At 42.7% G+C, this 23998-nt stretch overlaps 1 protein-coding gene across 3 annotated transcripts in view; it reads left to right on the top strand.

Moving 5' to 3' along the window:
- The window catches only part of CLCN5 (Cl-/H+ antiporter 5), a 365957-nt gene that overhangs the window by 23881 nt on the left and 318078 nt on the right, over positions 1 to 23998 (top strand). The window contains exon 3 of one of the 3 annotated variants that reach the window (XM_085630719.1): positions 7877 to 8158. The exons of the other annotated variants lie outside the window; for them this stretch is intronic. The gene's annotated coding sequence lies outside the window, so the exon portion shown is untranslated. The remainder of the gene's footprint in view (positions 1 to 7876; positions 8159 to 23998) is intronic. 3 annotated transcript variants of the gene reach the window in all.

Here is a 23998-nt window from a genome sequence, read left to right as displayed (position 1 = left end):
CCAGATTTAGGCCCAGATCTCTGTACTTGGGTGAATGTATGACATTGTTCTGCATTCTGTCCATCAACTGTTGTTTTTGCATTTGTCACCCCAAGTGGGCCCCGTGCTCTCCATGCCACTGGAATCGAGCTATCCTGGCTGAAGAGGGGTGAATCCCCGAAACCGGTCCTAGGATGCTTGTTTCCAGTCCGGGGAGGACCTGGCTTGGTAATTCGGGCTGGACTGTTCCCATGAGGCACAGGGTCAAGACTGATTTGCATATGGCTGGGTTCAAACTGGAATGGCATGGTGAGCAAAAAAACGATGGCTTTAGGCGCAGATCTCTGTACTGGGGTGAATGTTTGACATTGTTCTGCATTCTGTCCATCAACTGTTGTTTTTGCAGCATTAGACTGTCTGCAGATCCCACATTGATTCTGGCTTGAGCCTGTAAGGATGTCTATGCTACCACTATGCATAATGTTTGCTTTACTGTACATGCAGAACGATGGACGCACACTTTGGAAAAGAAAGGCAATACATCCAGCTACTACTTCTTACTAGTATTGCAGCCAGCGCATTTTCCCACATTGGGGCTGAAGCTCCAGCTAAGCCAAAGTGTAAAGGTATTGCAGTGCTACCTATTAGAATGGCTGACTACACGGGGAGGTGGTGGGGGTTTGCATCTCCTGCTTGTAACAATGGGAGTGCCAGAATGAAATGCATTGCTAATGTTTAGTTTGCTATCTGGATAGTGTCTGGCACCACTAGGTGGATATTTTTAAAATCCGTTTCAGATAATGTTTTTGACAATGTGTTTATTAATTTTTTCTCTTGGAGTTCTGTATTTTGTGAAAATGTATCTTATCTAGAAAAAACGGAAAATGTTTGTCTATCTTTTACTCATTAACATCCCTACCGTGGTTTGAATGTGGCTATTCCATTTCTATATAGCTCTTTTTTATTAGTTTCATTGATGCACAATTACCGCTCACTTGCTGCAGCATGATCATACAATTTACTTCCCACTTTATGTACATCAAAGGGTCTACAAATCCGGTATGAGATTACGCCACACATTCCTGTGTAGGACAGTTTGTCATGCAGCTGGCACCACTATGGTCTCCATCTTCTACTATTTCTTATTACAACCTCTTGCTTTATACAATATTGCTTCCGCTTTTGTACAGTGTCCCATGTCCCGGAGCCACTTCTTGCGTGGCAGGGCTGTGTCTTGATTCTAGTGTTGTGCAATGTCTCTCTTGGTGATTATTGTTCTCATTGCTAAGAGGACACCAGACATCCCCCCCCCCCCCCCCATGAATCCCTCCCACTCTCCCATTATTCCTACGATTGCCTGCTTTGGTCCTTCAATGGTCAGCTGTATTAACAACCAGGGATCTGTATGCTCTTAAAAAACCCACACAACCTAGTTGTCCCCTGTTTTGCTTAGGTTTCAGACGGTTGAATTTCACGATTAAAGTTCATCTTTGTATGTGTTAAAGGCATTGCAAGTTGTAGTCTTCAATACAACTGGGACTTGTATAGGGTATATTTGTCTGACAACCTTTCAGAAGACCTCATAAGACTGGAGGCCTAGCTTTGAGATCCTATGCGGTCTTAAGATCTGACCCCCTTTCTGCCAGTGCCCTGGCCATGCACCAGTGGTGTCCCACCAGTCAGGATCTTATACAATTTAATGGTTTTCGGGGCCTGCAAAATACATATAAGTGGTCTACACTGGCATCATATGCTTAATGGAAGTACCAGACAATGGTGCTTTAGGTTAGTTTTTGAGAAGGTCGATTTCCAATCCATAGGCTGGGACATCCCTGTCTCCAAACATCCACTCATTAATAGTAATGAGATAGAAAGCCCAATAATAGAACTGAAGGTCTGTTATTCCATGTCCATTGTCATAATTTGGACAGGGAATGTTTAAGGAAATAGACCCAGGCGAGGGTCCCCCTTTATTTAATGACCCACCACTGCCCTGTTGGAACTTCACAAGGAAGCTCCCCAGGCAGGTTCTTTACACTGATCTATGGAGGGCTGCGGGGCTACAATTGTGGTGATCCCAAAACCCAACAAGCCAGCAACTGAATGCCCCTCCTACCACCTAATTTCTTTGATTAGTATTGAAACTAAAATGGCAGCAGAATTATTGGTGAGAAGGCGAGCCAGAGTGGTTAAGACACTGGTCCATTGTGATCAGAACAGCTTTATGCTGGGGTGAGCACACACCAATGCTTATGAAGGCACCCCATTACTCCAGTGCTGACAAAGTGATTGGACATTTTGCCTTTACACTAGTGAACTTCAAAAAGGCATGTCATGGAGTAATCTGACCTTTCAGGTTCCAAGTCCTCCAAAAACGAGCACTGGCTTAATGCTCATTTACTACACTCAAATCCTGTACTCTGTCAGATAGGCCCAAGTTAGAGTTAACACACTTAACTCCCCCTCTTTCCGACAGAGAGATGCACCCAACAAGGCTGCCTACTCTCTCCATTCCTCTTTACCCTGGTTAGTAAACCACTTGCCGAGTAGTTGCCCGGTATGAGGAGGTGAGCGGTGAAATGCATCAGAAGGCAGGAGCGTCATTATGTATTAGTAAGTAACCTGCTCCTAAATGCGCAAAAGCCAGGATACTCTGCACGTAGATTTAGACAAGGAGCACAAGGGACCCAGCAGTGAAAAGTGAGGACTTCAACCAGTATGGAGGAGGTGGGACATGCGAGTAGTACCTTCCAAGACATTTGAGAATCTTTGCTATGTGATTAATAGATGACATGTTTACCGAATGGCTGAGGGTTCAGTATTCCCTGGGATGAATGATCTGGATGGTCACTCCTGATAATGGGGATACTCCAGTGGATGAGTGTTGGGACTTCAGAACCTGGTGGTTCAGGCCACCATTTAAAACCGCTTTGGCTACTTGAACTCCGTATTGTTTTGTTCACCTCTGCAGGGCTCCTAAATTGGCTACAGCAGATTCAGAATGCAACTGCCAGATTGGCACTGTAATGGCCCCATACAACTGCCGCCTCCAACGCTGAACACTCCAAATTAGCTACGTGTTGCCTATAAGATTTACTTCAAGTCCCTATATGGACTGTATGGATTCCATGGTAAAGGACCTAGTTGTTTTCAAGGAAAATGTATGCATCATACGCTGGCCTGAGACTAAAGGTGGATCATTATCAGTTGGAGAGCCTTTCTTAGGAATTTAATCCCCCGTTCTTTGCTACCTAGAAAGAATAAGACCTGGAAAAGCCAAGCAGTCTCTCCTTAACAAGCTGTTTGGCTAGTTATTTGTTTTTGCAATTATGGCAAGCATATACCACACAAAAAAGGAGGGGGGTGGGGAAGGAAACCAAAGAAAACCTGACGCCTAAATGTGGGGATCATATTCTTTCAAAACAAGATTTAAATTTAAAATGTAACCATCACATATACTTTTACCAGTGGTACAGGTGCTGGCTGCAGGCACATTTTACAGCACACTAAAATATGAATGTTATTGGTGCTAAGGAAAGACACTATTGGCTTTGAATTATTGTAACATGAATCCCTAGTATAAATGATCCTATGATGGCTAAAATGGTAAAAAAATGATTGAGAATGAAAAAAGAAAAAGCATTGGCAGGATAAAGTGTTATTAGCCCGTTGTCCCTGGGGGCTGAAGTGCACTTTATTTAGGCAGATGTGCACATGAGGCCAGGAAAATTCTATTGCGTATAATGCAGTAGAGCCAATGGCTGTAGTGGGCTGACTCCTTGCCACATGCTGTAGTTGGTCGAAGAAAAATTGGAATAGCAGTGGACCAGTAGATGAAGAAGGCTTACCCAAAGCGACTCTATGAATGTATTTAGATTAATGATTTTTTTCCCCACATAAATCCATCAAACTGATAGTTGTCTCTAACGATATTAATAAAATTGGGCTGTAAAAGCCAGGTATTTTATTCTATTGGTACTTGGCCAATAATTTAATGTAAACACCATGATTAAATTATATATTTTCTATCTGACCTTGCTGAAATATAGTTTGTATGTTGATGTTTTGTGCTCTTATAATATACAGGGCCTTAGAGCTGATGTTGATCAGGCATAAAGCAAGCAGGGAACGGCAGATCATGATTTCAGTACCTTGATGAAACCAGGGCGAAAGACCTTTGCTTTGAAGCTGCAGAAGGGTGGTTCTGGAGCAGTCCTTTGCTTGATAGATTTGATAAGCGTGGTCTATAGGTGCGGTATCCTGGACAGAATTGAACATTGGTTCTCTGATACCTGCCATGGTTAATCTTTATTGCTCTGCGAACATCTCAACTACAACTAACTCATTGACAAGCGATGCCTCCGATACAATGCATCTATAATATTTGAGCATTTTTGAGAAGTAACCGCTCCTGTTTTGTGGGTTGCATCATACACGAAACTCAAACTAATTTAGTGATCTGTTTAGAATGCTCTAGACTCGGTCACTTTCTCTGAAGTTCATAAAGAGATTGACTCGTCCAGGATCGTCCTGCACCAAGGTGGATTGTTTTGAAGGAGAGTTGAAATTGTTAGGATGTAGGTGTCCGGCATGGTTGTGTGCGCTACTCCAGCTCCGCAACTTTGAGTCTTCAGTAGCGATCTTTCCTGCATGCATTTATACCTGCAGAACTTTTTCTGTTATTGCACAACTAGTCTGTGTTAAACTACACAATTACAAGTAATTGATACAATTATGAAAGCAGGCGTCCTTTGTAAATTCATCTTGACTATCTTGTGTTCAGGATGACAGCAGAGTTCTCCAGCTTGGCATTTGCCTCCCCCTATATAAATAAGGAGCAGACGTAGGTAGGCAATCCGTAAGAGTTCAGTTGTTTCCTGCAGGATTACTTTTAAGGCCATCTATCATATTATCATAAGTCCAGAGTTTCCTTGGGTTTCACTCTCTTGCTTCTCTTTATCGTCTCATTTTTTACTATATTAACTTCTTGTATTGACTCCATTGATATTCAAGTTCTCAAGTACATTATCTTGTTTCCATTGTGTTTAGCACCTCCAATGTGTCTAGCAACGTCGTTTTTCTATGGGGTGGACTGAGGTCATACCATGTCTCTCTAATGCAGTGCGTAAATGTAAAATAATGCAGATATTTTTTTCTTTATTCTTCTGCCTTTCATGTTGATTCATGTTTGATGTTTTGATTAGAAGGAGTGTTTTGGAATAATATAAAATAAAGGTTTGCTTTCCCTTTTCCAGCTTGTTGTTTTTGTTTGAAACAGGTTGACAGATCTCAATAGTGTTAATGTAAACATGAACAGGCACTAACAAGGGTCACCCCACCCTCTTCTACTATTACAGTCCTTATTTATATATTTGCAATTTTATATAGTGCAAAAGAGACTGAAAAGAGTATCTGAGTGCTTTACATAACAATTTCTACTGCGTACAAGCAGTTTACACAGTGTTTAAAAGTGTGCTATATGTAATACTCGAACGGCGCAAACTGTTACACATGGGGTTTGTGCATTGCCACATTACACTCAGTCAAAACAATATAAGGCTTCTCGCATGCAATCGCATACCTAAAATCATTATATTCTTTACAATGAAGATTTGCAATGACTTTAAAGAAAGATGCAAAAACAACAGTTGATGGACAGAATGCAGAACAATGTCATACATTCACCCCAGTACAGAGATCTGGGCCTAAATCCATCGGTTGTTTTTGCTTACCATGCCATTCCAGTTTGAACCCAGCCATATGCAAATAAGTCTTGACCCTGTGCCTCATGGGAACAGTCCGGCCCGAACTGCCAAGCCAGGTCCTGCCTGGACTGGAAACAAGCATCCTAGGACCGGTTTCGGGGTTTCACCCCTCTTCAGCCAGGATAGCTTGATTCCAGTGGCATGGAGAGCACAGGGACCACTTCTGGGCATACCCGTCCCCCTCAAAGAAAGATGAGCAGGCAGCCGTTCTTTCTTCCTGCATGGTTGCCAGCCATAGTCATTACAAGGTTAGCAATCCAGTTGTTTTCAGGAAGCTCTGGCGCCTCATGGCTGCTTCCATCGATGTCGCAATGGGAATGGTGCAAGGCTACAAGTTGTTGGCATTCATCCTGCCTGCGGATCACCCCTTACTCTAGGAGGAGCCAAGAAACACAAAAGACAGCAAACCCTTCCCCCCCCCTCCAAGCCTTGAAGCTTGCAACCTGTAGTGCGGGGTCCATTGGGCAGCTTGGATTGGCCAAACTTGTGATCTGATCAAACCCCACAACACAGTGATTCCCTGCCCTTGCCACAGTCTAGTATGATGAATCTGAACCTGGACCAGCACTAACACAATGATTACCTAGGTCTACCCCTTTAACACTTCTTAGGTGTTTTTACTTCTTAGTGTGATGAATGCAAACATAAAAGGAACGCTGACAAATCGATTTCCTAAGCCTTCCTACTGTCACAGTTCTCAGATCTTGTTACTGTGTGATGATGGTGAAATTGAATAAGCATGAACACAGTGATTCTCCTACCCCTAGTACAGACTGAAGAAGCTGTTACTTTTTACAGTGTGATGAATGTAAATCGAAACTGACATTAACAGAGTGATTTTCTAACATACCCTACTTGCACTACAAGAGTCCTTGGATGGTGAAATGTGGCTATGGTACACCAACTTAATATCAGATACACTTCCTATACTTTCTTCTTCCTTATGTTTCTGGCCAAAGTGAAAATAAATAGAAACTAAAAAAGAACTGTATAAAAGAAGCCTTCATCTTGCCTATGAAGTTACCACAGGCCATGTGCCACTCAGTCGGACAGTTCTGGATTCTTTACCAACATCCCACTGTGTGCTGGACACCACTGATACTGATCGTGGCAGTTACTCAAGGTTTCAAGAAAAGGTTTCACCCCCCCCCCCGATTCCTAGACCTAGGGCTAGTAGTAGCGGCACGCCTCATCACGAAGCAGTGGAAAGCGCATGAACCGCCGCACGTGCAGGCTTGGAGCGCCTCATTTCAGGCATGGGCCGGGGCAGAGGGGACCGCTATCCGGAGGGAGGAAACACTGGGCCTGCGGAGGGAACCCATGGCGGACCGCTGGAGGCAGTTACTGGGGGAGCTTAGACGCTTAGGCGCGGAAGGTTGCGCGGGGTCACAGGAGGTGGCCGACAGTGCCGGCGTGGGTGGGGGCGGACCGGGGGCTGCTCTACTGCCGGGATGATAGGCCCCCTGCCTACCTTCATCCAGCGCCGCGGCGCCCACACTTGCATAGGGATGGTCACGGCTGAGGCGCACGCACGCACACACAAGCGCTCCCCGGGGGGGGATGGAGTGGTGGGGAACTAATGGTGGGCTGGGGGGTAATACATATGTACGTTTAGTTCATGCTGCCATTGTTGAAGTTCTTGTTATGTATAACCTTTGGGATTGTGGGTAATTTGCCTGTTTTCAATACCTGAACGGGGCGGGCGGCATCCGCGTACAGGCACAGAGCCTGGTTGACGCACGGTCACTACTGCCACTTCTTATGTGACTGCACCGGAACTGCCCAAGAGACTGCAGCTGGCTCCGAAGTGGGCAGCGATCACAGTTTGGTTTGAATACATATCATGATATAGTGGTTACTGGCCCCGGTACGGGGTGATCCCCCTGCACATGTTTAAGAATTCCTGCTTACCTCTCATGTCAAATGCCAAAGAATGTTCTTGTCTAAAACAATAAAAACAGATTTAAAAAAAAAAAAAAAGAAAAGGTTTCACCCCCGGAGAGCTTTCAAGTTTAGCTTATGAATTTGTCTTTGCCTCCTGAATTGTGAAACTTAATCACTGCTCTGTAGGGCTTCAAGGCACTTGGTTTCCAGCAATAGGTCACTAAGCAAAAGTACCTCACTATTCGCAGGGATCAAGTCGATGAACAGACGCACCTGACTGAAAGCAACCTTCCTTCTGGCAAGTAAGATGCAACTGCGTTGTGATGTCCGTGAAGCAACACAGCTCTCAACTGGCAGTGAGGCAAAGAAGTTCTGAGGTGGCAATCCGTGCATGGAACGTACATTGATGTGGCCCACAGTTTGTGATCGTTAAGGAAACCCCCCTAGTTTGGAATTTCATCCACTGAAAATGAGCAGATGAGACTTTACTGAACCGGTTCATTCTTCAACTTTCACATCGGAAGGAAAAGGTATTCCAATAGAATGTTACTGTGCGGCTTAATTTGCTCCATAGTATTGTAAGAGCAAGGGAAACCCGGGAATCTTTAGCAATCTAGGGTATAGTAATATCAAAATGGCCACTTGTCCATTATAAAAATGAAAGCAATGATATACCAAAATAGCTTATTTACTGAAAGAATTGATTGCGAAGATTACCATAAAACAGTGGCGCAGAGGGTGCTAGTGCAGAACCATTTGAATATGAGCATTGCTTTGATTGCTATTAGGGACCACTAACCTTTTGGATTCTAGTTTGCTCTATAATCGTCCTGATTTCTGCATGGTAAGCATTCATACATGAAGACTTGATTGAGGAGGATGCTCTCCAAATGGTACAATGATCTTTGCTATTGGCTGAGAAGAGTTGAAATTGGAGTGCAACCGATGAGTTAAGATGCATCTCATTGGTGTGGCTTCAATCCATACCTTGTCTGGTGAAATCCTCTCCCGCCTACACACTGGGGGATGTCATTTCTGAGTCCTGCTCATCTTTGCAAATTGTAATTAGAGAGGCAAGCTACTGTCCCAGATATTCTGGACCACCTAGAACATAAGTCTTCATTGGTATAGTACCAGGAGAAATTGAAGAAAATCTCAATTGCTATTCTGATCCTGGGCTACTCGCTTTACTTTCTGTTCCACAGTTTACTTATCTGCCAATAATCTGGAACACTTGGAATTGGGCAAAACAGGATTGTGAGCAAGAGGGAAAACATGGAATTCAGTTTACCCACACAGTGCCTATAAGAATGTTCTGTGGCAGTAAGCTCTAGTAGTCACACTTATGTCAAGGTGAAAAATAAACTGACCATTGTATCCTAGAGTTCAACTCAGATGCCTAAGGAGAAGTGTTGCAAGTGCAAGCATTTCTGCTTTTGATCCATTCAAGTGTGGCGCTATCGTTTCTGGGTGCTGACAAGTGTAGATGGACATAGTTCCCAAATCCGAGTTATTTTGTTATTTTTGCTGCTGACCATGTGATAGGCTTATTGCACTTCTCCGTAATTTTCTTTTCATTCTTTCTCGAAGTTCCTCCTGTCATGTTTTACCTTTTTACCTCCTGCACCAGCTGCGGTCCCTGCAGGTTACAGTGGTGGGGCCGAGTACGGGGGTTTTCGGGAGACGATACAGAGGGAAAATCAAATAAATAATTAATTTTCCCTCCGCATCGTCCCTCGAAATCCCCCTTTACACGGCTCCACCGCCCCACCGCGATTACCTGCACGGACCGTGGCAGTTCTGCACCCTTTACTCTTCCCTTGTTTATGCATTCTAAGAGCGCCACTATTTTCCTGAAGATGACCTCATCTAATTTTAAAAATGTTAAAATTAGGTTTTAGGTATATTAGAAAAAAAGTGTGTGAATGTTTTTTATCGGGGAGTGGAAGGTGGAGAAGGAAAGGATAACTTGAAAATGAGGGGCTTCCGGTGACTGTAGCTCGAACGAGAAGACCACAGGTCGGAAATAACATGATGGGCAGATGGAGGCGGAGCATATTTGTCCCGGAGCTTCTTCACTTTGTTACTCACGTGATCAGACCCCTTTGCATCTGATGGGGACTTTGAGACTCTTAGTACAAAAATTGAGAAAGCAAAGAGGAATTCAGAAAATATTGTGGGTGGTGAGTGCATTAAAGGTGCAGCAGCAATCTGTGAGTATCTGTCAGTGGTTTTAAATACTCCCTCCTCCTCAGTTGTGCTAGATAAAACACCTAGGCCCATTGAGCCATTTAGATTCTACCACCTCCAGCAGCACTGCTAGCCCTTATAGAAACTTCTATCTAGTTCTTTATTTCCATATTGTTTATAGTGCGTTACAGATGGCCAATAGAAGATGCAAGACAGAGGACTACATTGTGAGCATGAAATGGAACTAACAGACGGTGGAATTGTGAAACCAGAATGAGAACCCTCCGAAGTAATTTCGAAAAATTAAGTTAAAATTTTAAATGTAGGGATTTTAAGCTATAAATTAGTGAGGCTTTTTCATTGTCCGATGCCACAGAGAATATGTCAAGTGTTTTGTTATCAACAAAGTATTGTTTTGTAGATCTAATATTTAAGTTGTTCTGGTTGACAATTCCTCCGTTGCCACTGGAGGGGCTATCACGTATCTGCATTTTTCACCTTTCTTGCAGATTGTTTTCCCTTTCTTTTGCACACATTAGTGTACTTGGTTGTAAGCCATCAGAGATGTTCTCAAGGCTGACGTGTGGGTCCACAATGGCTAGATCATCTTCAAATTTTGGCAAAACTTCAAAAATGTAATTGTAAAGAGTTTCATAATGGGGCTTCTATGACCACATATTAATACACCTGTAGCAAAGCACTTGGAAAATCAGGCCAACAATACGGAGGACTATGCAGAAACCTTGGATATTTATAAGGACTTTGAGGTCGGCAGAGGCTTGTCCAGAGGAGGAGTTGAATGTTGGTTGGTGTACATTAAACTGTGAACTATAGGTGATTGGGAGCCAGTTCACAGATTTACAAGCTTACCTAATGTGCTTGCCTAGACTGAGAGAAAGACTTCTTGAACCATACGTATGTAGCCAGAACATTCTGATTTTTCACTTTGGTGGGATTACACCACGTGTAATCCTGCTTTAGAAATGAGCGCTTGACACTGAGGTGGCAATTTCAGTATATAGTTCATTACTGAATATTCCACCGAATCTTGGTAATCTTGAGATGTAAAAGCAGATATTGAAGTATCATAAAAACATGACGGGCGTACTTGTCGAGCATAAGTTCAAACACAAGGATGTCTTGGTGCTATTGACATTTAATATGTATATTGGAATTTAGCTCAGTTGCACTTATTTGATAATCCCCAGCTCGATGAAAGGTGAAGTGGACCCATTGAGTTTCCAACCTCTCAACAGAGTGGTGGTCAAAAACTGGTGGTAGACTAGGAGGTCTGGCCAATACTAAGTAACGCTGAAATTCACAGGGAGATAAAACAACGCAAGGTTTAAATAATAGGTTAAACGGAGGTCCCTTATGAAGCACATTCCCAAAAGCTGGCAGGTAAAACATGAACTTATGAACGGATTTTTATAAATAATAAACCATTTCACTTTGAAAAAGTAAATAAAGACACTGAGGATTTTATTACTAACAGACGTGAGAAACAATTATTGAGGACACTTTTTGTTTATAATTCTGTTAGAAATTAATGACCTATGACAAGCAAGCAACTTTACAGTAACCGTGCGGTATAAGACAACTTGACGTCAAACCAATCCCTAGTGAGGGTGCATTGATTTACCTGAGCTTCCTGTCCTGGAATGCAGCTTCTTAGTTTTTGTCTTTAAGGGTTCAGTTCTGGCGGCGTTATTTGGTTTAAGGAATTAAATTGTAAAACTAGTTGCTTAGCAGAAGAGGTGAAGATGTGGTAGCATTACATCTTTTACTGTGTGGCGGAGCATTCGAGCATCAATCTGAGTTAGAGACCATGTAGCTAATCTTAAAGTAAATCTGTTTGTCATGAGCATAAATGTATTTAGACGGTTGAACGATGTGCTTCATATTGTCCAGGATGCAGACGGGGCACCTGTAGAAAGTGAGTAACTTGAAGAACCTCTTGCATCAGAGGATAAGTTGCTTCTTTTGCCCTATTGAGAGCAGTGTTCAGGAAAGATTAGAGTCTTAAAGGTACAGTGTACTTGTGACCAATTGAGACCAAGTGCTAGTTGGTGATTTTATAGTCTGATGTGTATGAGGAGTGATCAACCCCTTAAAGCTACAAGAGTGCTTCATGAAGAGTAGCCTTGGATCCCCTGCTGGGTCTAAAGACTTGATGAAAGCCATGCAGAATTACATTTGTTGCGTGATGCCCCTGATCATATGATATATTTCCAATGACTACTGCCAGGAAATGACGTTTGCTGGGGGCATATGAGCTACAACAAGTGAAATATTCCTTCCCCCCCCACCCCCACCCCCCCTTTCAGAAGCAATTGACCACATCAGTTGTTCGTGCTACTCTTTGTCAAGTAGCTATTCATGATGGTGGAATTCATGTGATTAGCAAAGGCAGACCCTTAGAAATCCAGTGGTGAGGGGAGAGTGACCCAAGGAACCTACACCTGAGACAGAGATCCCCCAACAGTTATACGCAGGAAAGTCTGTTTCTAAGGCTCTGGTCAAGCACCAGTGTTTCTGAAACTATCTGTTGAAACAAAGTCTCTATGCAATGGTAGCTCCCATATCAGTGTCTCTCCATCTTGTCTCGTGCATTTCCCAGTCCCCTCGAAGGAAATCATTGTAATTGTGAAGGTTGGGTCGGTACGTACATACTATATGTATTATAGATCTTCCCTCATTTTCTTTTTGCACCTTTCCAATCCAGTAATGTCAAATCTGGCTTGGCTGTGTCTACAAAAGAATCATTTACTACTAACATCTTAAAGCGGTTTTTGGGGACATGTTCCTTAAATTCTTATTTAGTCATGCTGCTCCAAATCACACATTCTTTTCTTTACCAGAAATGTGTCAGTATGTTAGGTTAAGTGGTTTCAGCGTTTGTTTCCTGTTTCTTTTCATGGAATTGTGCGGCATCTTGGATGGCCTTGGCTCAAATTCAAAGCATTTATCCCAAAAACAGCTTGTGAGGGCTTCTGGCATACAGTCTGCCCATCGGAGTTCACTTGCTATGCTTTTCCTAATATTACCATTTCTTTTTGCAGTGTTTATAGTTTTTTTCGATGCTCTTGTGTGACTCCAGACAATCACGGAATCTTTTTCTGATCTTTTCAATGGCAGAATGCATTAATTCTGTGTGTTTTATTTTAGTCTGTGTACAGCACAAACAAGAACAAAAGCCAGAATCACAGTCTGTAAGAGCAAATAAAAATACTCTTTTTTTTTTTTAAAGAGTGTTGGGATGTTATCCAGAATGACTAGAATGGCATTTTTCACCGGAACATTGCAGCTCTTTATTCTGCAGTGTAATGAGTTTCAAGCATTTTGCCAGTAAATACCTCATATCTGCAGCTGGTTGAATGCCAAGTTTTAGGTTTTGTTCTTGAAACTTGGATTTCCGCTTTTCCTTTGAAATTGTTCCCCTGCAGTGTTTGCAGTGTTGGTTCTGTGAATACTAACCTTAACTCTTTCTGTCTCAAAAGTGCGGGCTCTTCAGACTCCCACATCTGGAAGTGGAATGGATTGTAAACTGAGACTCTAGTTTAGTCTTTGCTAAGAAGGGGAGCATTGCTTCAGATTCCTCCCTTCAGAGAACATTCACCTATGTAATTTAAGGATGTGATCTTCCCTGTTCGGTACATAGATCTCTCCTCCACTAATGGAGATTTGTGTTTTTCTTTAAGTTTGAGGGCCTGGCCCTAAGGTGTTTTCTAAGTTTCTATTGTTCTAGTAGCTTTGGTTCAGGATGGAAGCGTTGTTCTCCATCTTTGTGGAACATTGAATGATTTTTGTCAATTCATGGTGGCAGCATTCGCTTGATTGTTGTGCAAGACTGTTGTAGAACATGTGTATAATTTTATCTGATAATTCTCCTCCGCTTTCTGTTCTAGAAAATTAATTTCATAGGTACCCATTTTGTAATGTATGTAGTGGGCCTGATCGTCCGGGAGGTGCCTGTCAAGCTGGTGCTTCCACTCTTTAACCTGCTACATTGTCAGTCTGCCTTTGGCCGGTTGCTGATTGCCAGTTTAGGGTGCGTGGTAGGTGTTTTTGATTAATGATAGGGGCTGTAATATCACACTCATGACCGGTTGTTACTGTTTCCCTGGTAACATGGCATTTGTTGTCAAAATATATGCTGTAGCTCTTAGAACTCAGTTCTTAGGAATGCACGACTTTGATCCAATTGCTATTGGACTTCTGGGATGCAGTGGTGGTTGGTCTCAGTGAATCTTGCCCCAGTATTATAAGAGAATGCGGGAAGGAGCGTAACCAGTGTTTTCCTCTTTCTTGATTATATCAATAGATGCATCTTGCTACATTTAGGGACACACTGAATGGCCTGGATCTGTCCAGACCTCTGGAATGCCATTGTCTGGCTGGAAAGAGTTGTCGGCAATATTCCAATCCACAGAATGTTCATCCTTTCTCGACAGGAAAATACAGTGATAGTCGTTACAGACCTATCCGACTGTGCAGACTATCAGTCGCACGCTCTGCAAACCTTTCGGGCAAAGGCTGCCTGTAAGTTGTAGCCTTGGGCATATCGCATTACCCCCCTTCACAATACGCCTCCTCTACCTCCCTATGTTTCTCCTTTATTCTTACTCCCATTCTTCTCTTTTCATTTCTCTCTACTGCTTTTTCTCTTTCATTCTGGCTGTGTGTTTGTTAAGGAGTGGACCACTCTCTGGGACACATGTCTGAGCAAAATCTTTTTTCTCATTTGCAACACTTTTGCATCTCTTAGATATTCTTAAGAGTGTACATGATATGTGGCCCTTGTGCTGGAGCTCATGGATATATACTACTGACCTGTTTTTAACTCCTGATTCTTTGAAAAAATGAAGTGGGGTTTGGACAAGATGTGTCTCCAACCAATGTTTTTATATTTTCTTCTCATTATACCGGGGTTTTCTGTCTGTCTACATTAGGTAGGAGCTTTCGTGAATACTAGGAGTACCATGGCAAAAAGGATGTTCTGGTTCCTCTTCTTCATCAAATGGATCCTCTTCTTCATCAAATGGAACTTTCACCAAAGTGGGTGTTTCTCACTTTGCTATTGGTTTTTATCCCTACGCCTAACATCATTGGGCCAGTAAGTTAAGAATACTGTACAGTAGCTTATCCCAGAGTACGGCGCTTCGTGCCTCTAGGAGTGCTTCCATAACTCTCCTGAGCAAGAATAGCATTTTTTTGTGCGATTTATTTCATTGATGCCTTCATTGTGGCCGCTCAGGGAGTCCTCTGATTTCACAATACCCATGTTTTCAATTGGCTGCTGATGACATTTTTCTGAGACGACTGATCAACAACGTTTTACAACCGTGTCAAAAAATGAGTTTTTCAACATAAAATATCTCATTTTCCTATAATTGTTTGTCTGTAAATTGGTTGAAACACCTTTCTATTTGTTTTAAAATTGTCGAGGCAGTAAAGTTCACAAAAGCAAGCTGTATTTCTTTAATCCCCGCCTCAGAGTTCACAACAATTGTGTGTATGGGCTTGGAGGTACCTTATGCCACCTGGATTGAGACCTTGTGGTTAGAAGGACCTACCAAGTGCACCCTCCTCTTGATTAGCATGAAAACTATCTTCTCAATGGGCTGTAGAAGCCTTGACAGTAGGGTAGGCAGTACGATTCTGGTAGTAGGACAGACCTTTTTATTTGTTGCTTGCTAGTGAGTTTGCCGGCCTCGCTCATATTTTTAAATTGGCCTGCCATTCCGATGCATGCACGCTCTTCTCCTATTCATATGGGAAATGGATGTTGCATGTGTGTACTGTTTAGTGGGTGTAGAGAATACGTGTATGGAGCTTGTTTTGACTCAAGTTGCCATAGCCACGCTGTGATCCGTTTTCTATTTCCCACATTTTAGTGGTACATAAGATGAAGGGTTGGATCGAGAGTCTATAAAGAGGATGTAACTTCTATGTCAACCCCCAGAACGTTTCAGAGATCACATTTAATGGATGATACTTAAAAAGCCCTTATCTCGTAGATACCTAACGGCAAGGACTGTGCTGATGTGCCTACAACATGAGATCACTTCCAATACTGTAGACTGGGTCTGCTGAGAAGTTAGACTCTAACAAATTTGATTCTACCCACAAGTTGTATAGTCCAAGCTAAAAAAAAAAAGGAACAAGGTGGCCATCCACCAGCAACTCTCGCATTTGAGTAGACATCTTACAGGGGCAACATGAGGACAACTGATGTTATCCAGGCTTCTTATCATTGGTGCTCACTCCAAGGTGTAGGAGGCCATATGCATATATGGATATTTTGGGAAGCCAACATTCAAGAAGATGGTAGTATCTGAAGAGACCAGGGGAACCTTAGTAGCTTTGGAATCTCTTGAACTCTTCATGGTTGAGCTCTTTAATAGTTGCTTCTTACTTCCAGGCCATGTTTTACGTGTTTGATGGTCATCTTTACCATCTAAGTTTCTTATTTTCTATTAGTTCGTTTGTATTTTGATGTGTTGGCAGAATGTGATTTAACTATGTCTAATTTGATGCAGAGCAGCATGTATACTACAGTGAAGTTGCCGGAACGTTCCCTAAATATTGATGAGCGGATTACTGGAAAGAAATGAATGGCTGGCATATGGCCCTTACTTTCTCACACTATTCTCACACAATGGCTCAAGATGCATTTCTGAGCTCCAGTTGACTTTAATCACTACATAAATACCTCTTGCGAGACCCTCTGCATGGATCACTCAACTAAGTTTTTACTTTTTTTGCTGAGGTCTGAATAAAACGTGGATCAAAAAAAAAATTGTACTGGTACTACAATAAAATCCAAGTTACTTATGAGCATTAAAATGAAGCAGGCTAATTAAACATCAAATTTAAATCGCATTGATGCTCTTGTGCGGTTTCTCCTTTGTTTGGAGAGCATTTTCTGACCTTTTTAGAAATGTACAAAGAATCCAGATGAAGCGTTTAAAAATTCCAGGTGTTCATAGATTCCTTTGAGCATTTCCATGTCTAAAATGTACCCTCTGGTCGAACATTTTCTTTCAGTAAAAATTAAACCAAAAACTTTCATATCTGGATTTCATTGTTGTGTTTTTATCCATGACAACCCTATAAAAATGGGAATGCCTCTGACTAGTTTTCCAGAGTGAGAAATTTCATTCATGTAGTTTATGAATACATTATGGAATGCCTGGAATAGTGCCCTTCGCCCTACAATTTGGTAACCATGAAGTGCAGGCTATGAATATAAATGTCAAATCTGGTGCTTTATCTGCACCACTGCTGAAAATATTTTACGTCGGAGTCTTCTGTGGAGGCGCTTCATGGACTACTAATAGCCCTCATCACCCAGTCTTTTGAATGTGGATGGTTGAAATTTCTGGAGAGAATCCAATTTTGTCCGATTGCAACCCCCAGACAGGGGCTAGTCAACCCGTTCACCCAAGTTAAGGTTAGGATATTGTTAAAAAACACAGGTATTAACTTAGTGACATTCTTTAAACCACTGATTGACAGAAGAGCTTGAGGCAGTGATATGCAGACCTCTTGCTTGCTCTTCCCTATAAAGTGATTCCTGAGAAAAGAATCGTTTTTATATTTTTGGGAATTGAGCTCCTAAGCTTACGTAATCCAGGAACTTCAAATTTGTTTCCTATTGCCAAAGCGTTTGTTCTGGGAGAGCAAGGGATGTGGTCTGTTTCGGTTTCAGTAACTCGTGCTTCATTTTATACAGAAGCTCATAAATAGAGCAAATACAAAAGGGCAACTGTATTTACCTGAAGAAACCTGGATACAGATGAGCAAAAACAAGCACTCTGAGTAATTAACTTTAACAAATGTCTCTACAGTTTTTGGAAAGGAGTACTCCATGCCATCTCATTAGGAAAGCTTGCGGATGGCTCTCATTGGATAATGCAAGAGCAGGCTACTGATATGGTATCAAATAAATTAATTTTATCAGCAACTGAGTATGCAAAAAATGTGATAAAACACCGAAGACTAACGGGGCGTATACATTTCTCGAGTTAGTGGCCCAAGTGGTTGATGTTTTGATCCTTTTATACATAGTAAATCTAACAAATCGTATCTAACAAATCGTATCCACACGTATTATGTTGCTGAAACAACATCGTTTTGTCTGCTTGGAACTGCTGCATACGTGATGAATGTAATCTGTTAGGTCAGGTTCCAAGCAGTACCAGCAATTCTTTTGGGATTTTGCACATGGAACACTCTATGCAGTGATAACACTCGGATCATAGCTACTTGTTCTCGTAGGATTTAGTCAAACCGAACCTCTACCTTCAAATGAAAGCTCAGAAAGTTCTCACGGAGGCCTTGGCATCTCTTATACGGCAGGCCACACGTTTGACTTGTCAATACACCCACAGTCATGCTCAAACTAGTAACTTATCACTTATCTTAAAAAATGTGCTGCATCTGCCCACTGTTACTAGCAGCCGGACCCCTGAACTAACATAGTCAGGCACTTCAAAAATGTGAGCGTTGAAGAGTTCGAAACCATGTGCTCCTCAAAAGTAATTCTCCCTGAATGTCTCTCTGCCAGAGGCCCTATTGGATAACATTTATCATAACATTTCATTCATTATGGACAAAATTCCTCATCGTCAAAGCAGAAAACTAAAGGCCAGCATCAAGGGCACCAACATATTTTAATGAGCTAGGTGAACTTAAACACACCTGGCATAATCTTGAGTACTAATGGCAAAAGACAAGGTCCGACATGTATAAGATTATCAGCAAGAGGCATAGGAGGAATTTCAACAAAGTCATTCAGAGAACCAAAAAGGCCTACCTCGCCAATCGAATAAGTGAAGCTATAAGTCGAGTGAACAAATCCTCCGCATCAGTCAGGATATCATGATATACCACCATTGTGGTGACGACCTTTTCTTCTTTAATGCCAAAACAGCAAACTCCTTAACTCTATTTCCAGCGATTCCTGAGGCTAACTTTGCTGATGGTACGATGATGGTTAACGGTGACTGGAAATTGAGTTGACCCCTTCACCCCACCTATGAACTAATTTTTTTCCTGGTTCCAACCAATGACCAAAGATGATGTCTCGAGGTTGGGACAAGGGACAAAGCCATGCTGTGTGCCTGGGAAACCATCTATGGTGGCATGCATGAAGTAGTTGCTCTTCCCCGAAGCATAGATTCATCATGTGAAAGATCAGACAAACATTTGCTTTCCTTTGTATTCTGACCAAAGACCAGCCAACCTTCATCCCACACTTACCCAGCAAAATCATGGAAAGGTAAGTTATGAGACAGTTGTCCGAGTGTAATTCAAATCTCATACTTCATTACGTTGGCTCTGGGTTGAGGTGAGTGATGAGCACTGAAGCAGTCCTGGCGAAGCTACAGAAAAAAGCTGCTACTGCTCTTGTATGAAAATAATACAGTTCTCATACTCCTTGGTGTATCAGACACACTACACCATAGACCAAGACATTTTACCAAGTAGAATTAAGTATTGTGTGAAATCACTTGCTCTGCTTTGAAATTGATTTTTCTCACTTGCCATTTGCAGCCAACAAGTCTTTCATGCAGAGGTGTCCTGTGGCATACTACAGAATTTGTTCCCTTTCATGCCTTTTCTTCAATAGTTTCACATGCCTGTGGGCATATGTTCTAGAGCAGTATCAAATGTTCTCTAAGGACATTCAAGCATGCTTCCAGTTGGAAAATGGTTGAAACCGGCCAGTATCTTCACCTGCCTGCACCGTGGATTATTTGTTTGTCTGAATAGTGTCCGGGCAGAAATGCTGATCATTAAAGTCAGGTAAGCACATCGTTGCCAATGGTGTGCCCCACCTATTTAGGAGCAGCCCCCCACCACAAACCTCTCCCCAACAGACTTCTCCGAACATTCTAAACTTTACAGGCTCTTCCTTCTCTGCACTCTCTAAATCATATGCCTGAGAACTTCTGGGTTGTCTAGTGATCGAATTAGCTGCACCATGTTATGTTTTGTGCTTTTAATAGGCGTAGAAAGACTAGTGCCAAGAACTGAATCCTACCATACATACAACATTGTTCAAGATTTCACTGATGATAGAGGCACTCATAAGTACACTAAACCTGCATTTTTACCAGCACCATAAGATTGGAACCCATTCTGTGGCATTAGAACATCTTCCTGTCAGAAGCCGAATCCAAGTACAGCCCTGGTACTGACAGGACTAACTCTAAGACTGAAGTAGAAAAATGTGTGACCTGTAAGCCTATCTTCTTTCCATCATTCCTCTGGCTTGGAAAAACTTTGTTTTAGGTATCCGTGTTCCAGTATGAGAAAGACAGATGTCTGCCCATATCCTGGAAAAGGGAAGAAGGCTTAACTGAGCTATGACACACCCATAATGAATTGTCGTTGTGGGCTGGTGACTTTTACTTCTCCGACAAGTTGTCATGAGCATATCCAGCAGGTGTTTTGAGCAAGGAATGGACTGCTCATAATTTTGATTTCCCCCAGAATTCCTGCAGGAAAACAGGAACCTAAGTCCCAGAATTGTCTGGGACCAGGTTTGATACAGTATTTGAGAAGAGTATACACTGCAAGAACAGCAGGCTGTTAGTGGTACTGCTCCAAGCCTTAGGTGTCACTTCCCTGGGCTTCCTCCGGCGCTCCAGTCCTAGCTGAATCCGCTGAGGCTGGGGAAAGACTGCGCTTCTTATGGCTGCAGACACTTCAGACTAGCATTGGCACTGCCGACAGTCACTGTGTTTAATGTACCAACCAACTACAGAGACAGAAGTTAATGACCAGTATAAAAGTACACCCCAGCTGTCATGTTTTAGATGGGCTATATGTGAAATATAATCCATAGCTGCCAGGTTTTCAGATTGCCTATGCATGACATTTCAGGATTGCAATGTGTTTGTGTGATAATGCATCTCAAGTAGAACAAGCCATTGATGTCCATGCAATGATACATTTCCCTATTTTGCACAGTGTAATGCTCTGAAAGGTGCTTTAAAAGGGCTGCAAAGCTCCATAAGTGTGTGTGTTCAGGACCATTAATCCTCTTGAAAGTAGCAAGGACGATAGATGGCATAGGTTCACTAGTACTAGGAAGAGAACTTGATTGTTAAAGTGTATCTCACTCACTTTTTTTTCAAGGCACTTTATATAGTGCAACTTGAGGGGTGTGGTTTTGCCAAGAACAAGAAACAGTTTGTCTGGCTCGATGGTATGAACTTTGAAGGCATCCAGTCCCAACTTTCACTGAATGCCTAGTCCCTTGGGCTTACCCTGGAATCCAACTTCTCACTCAAGGAACACATTGCCAAAAAAAAAAACAGATGGCCTGGTACCAGTTCTCTCTTCTGATGAAAGTGAAACTGTTTATTTCAGAAAGCAACTTCAGATTTGCAGTTTAAAACCTTGTACTCTTGGATCTGGATGGCACTAAAGCCCTGCACCTTGGCCTCTCATACTCCTCACTGGCACCCTTAAGAGCATCCGTCACACCACAGCACGTCTCATTCAGGGCCTGAAGGAATGATTATAAGATCACACTACTTTCTTATGAGCACAAACATTGAGCTGCTGGTGGGTAAAAATGGGGTCTGCTGGCATGATGCATCTGGGGACCACAGCTTGGGGGCTTTCCTATTCCAGGTAAAGAGTTTAAGTATCCGGTTTGATGTTGGATGAGAAGCTAACATTCCAAGTGCAGTCCAGCACAGGTTAATCACGTTTACTTCATGCATTACACCTGATTGGTAAGGCTCTTCCATTTCTCCCTAAAGAACAACCTGCTAGGGCCTTCTCTACATGCATGTGGTCATGCATAGACTAGAAGTATCTACATAGAAGTCTCTCTGAATATACTCTGTTCACACTGTACCATTCCTTGGTATGTAAGGACCTATAGGTGAAAACCAGAAAGTCGTAGAAGATGCTGTAGGGTATGTTGACATCCTTTCTAAAGCAGAGGGTAAACCACAAAAGAGTAATAAATATTGTCCCGATGACCATTCGTTTGAGCTTTAGGTGGCTCACCCACCTCTAGCAGATGCCTGGCTCAGCTCGAGGTCCACTTGGAAGCTCGAGCCCAAAACAAAACTAGCTTTCCCGGGAGGTGATGACGCCTAGTAGTTACAGCTGCACACCATGAAACATTTCAAACCAGGCCCAAATCCCAGCCTCTCTTCCACATCTTGTGAATTACAATCTTCTTGTGACAAACAAAAGGTGTAATGTAGTCTGTGTCTGTTGTGTAACTCTCTTGTGTCCTTGGGCAAGGTTTGCGCTATGTAAAACTGCCAGAAATAAAATGTTGATTCAAGGAAAAAGATAGTACCCATCTAGTGGCTGAATTGCATAGTGTGGAACTGAAAAATCTGATCAATCCTGGCTTCCATGCTTGACTATGTGGCAAATACTTTATTTATTTTATTTGGAAAGTTTTATAAAGCGCAAACATGACCCTTGCGGGTATCAGAGCGGTGTACACAAGGTGAAAGAATGAGTAAACTCCGTACAATAGAGGTCAACAATGTGAAACGACAAGGAGTACATAATCGAGATCAGGGACCTGGTAGTGGGCCACACTAGATCAATTTCTCCTAGAGTGCAAAATATTTCCTGTAACATTCAGCAAAACAATCAAAATTGAACTCGACACAACATAATAAAATAAGTGACAAAACTTTAGGGTGAGGGCCCTAGGGTAAAGTAACAATTATCAACCAATCATAGATAAATGGAGAATGAAATGTTGGGATAAATGTCAAATCTGTCAACATGGGGACAAGCAAAAGAGAACTCTTTATTTCACCCATCCTCCTTTTTAGCTTTCGCTTATACAGTGTGCATGCGCTGTCAGTGAAAGCTGTTGTAAATTAAAAAGTAGCTTAAAACCTAAAAAACAAAAATACTAAAACAGGCTTACAGCCTGCCCTATACTTACAGTTACTTACCACTGGTTGGCTCCCATGTCACTCATCTGCTTACTTCTGATTGGTCAGAGCCTCCTCCTACTTCTACATTCTCTTCGGTGCTTGCTGACGTCCGGCCGTATATGGAGTTTGGACAAAGTCCAGTTTCTGGTCTCTGCAACCAGTGTCCTTCCACTGGCTGCAGCTTGTACAGGTCGTTTTTTAGGTTTCTCCTGGCGTAGGCTGCGCACATGCGCAGTCTCGCTGGCGAGATTTAACATTTTGGGGTATTTTCAGTAACGGGCTTTAAGCCCCGCCCCTCTTTTCCATTGGCTGGCGTCACCATTTATGCTAAACTGTGGCAAGCCATTGGAAAAGAGCTGGTAGTGACGTTTTCGTTCAGCTTTTTGAGCCGTCCCATTTGGACGGGCTTGTCTGCCTTCCGTGCGTCGCAAAAGGTTTCTTATCGTTATGGGGCCAAACACATGGCCCCATAAAGATGAGAAACCGTTTAGCAGGCGAGGCCGTCCAAGTGGGACGGCAGAAAAAGCCCAAAAAAAAGTCATGGCGAGCGCTTGTTTACATTTCTAGTCCCGCCCCCTCACGCTCACCATGCCCTTAGGGACCTACTTCCAAACCTAGATCACTTCCTGAGACTGGTGAGCCCAGAGAAAAGGGTCCACCAGGGAGGGGTCCTTGGAGGGAGATCCAGGCCCACAGAAGCACTCGGAGAAGCAGCGGGAGACTGGGCAGAAGACAACCCGAGGCCAGACGAGGAGACGCGGAAGTCACCAACACCGAAAAGTAGGTAGCTGGCGATGACTGCTACATCAGACGTACAACCCGGGTGGATCTCGGCAGAGAATCACGCCACAAACTCTGCTGTGACAAGAATCCAGGCAGGCTGAGTGCACTTGGTTGACGTTTCTACTTACTGTCACTGAGCCCATGCACGCCGGTCACTTGCGTCTTCCGGCTCCTTCAGGTGGGCACCGATTCGGCTTTGGCAACAGACCTCCCTCATAAACAAGGCGCTCAGTAAAGAGTCAAGCTACTTCCGCTTGCGTTGTTCCGCTCAAAACACACTATCTTGGGCACGCGCAGTGCCTCGGGCCAATGATCATCTCCAATAGTTTTTATACACCAATCCTACTCCAGGTCGCAATGTGTGGGGACTCCTAGCAAATAAATAGCTGTTGTGTAGTCGTTGAGCCAATCATATGAAAATGATTATGAAAATATTTCTATTGACCAATCTTATAGCTG

The sequence above is a fragment of the Triturus cristatus genome, chromosome 10 (assembly GCF_964204655.1).
Source record: "Triturus cristatus chromosome 10, aTriCri1.1, whole genome shotgun sequence".
Lineage (NCBI taxonomy): Eukaryota > Metazoa > Chordata > Amphibia > Caudata > Salamandridae > Triturus > Triturus cristatus.
Note: the sequence above shows the minus strand (reverse complement) of the source record. Positions and strands in the feature narration are given on the sequence as shown.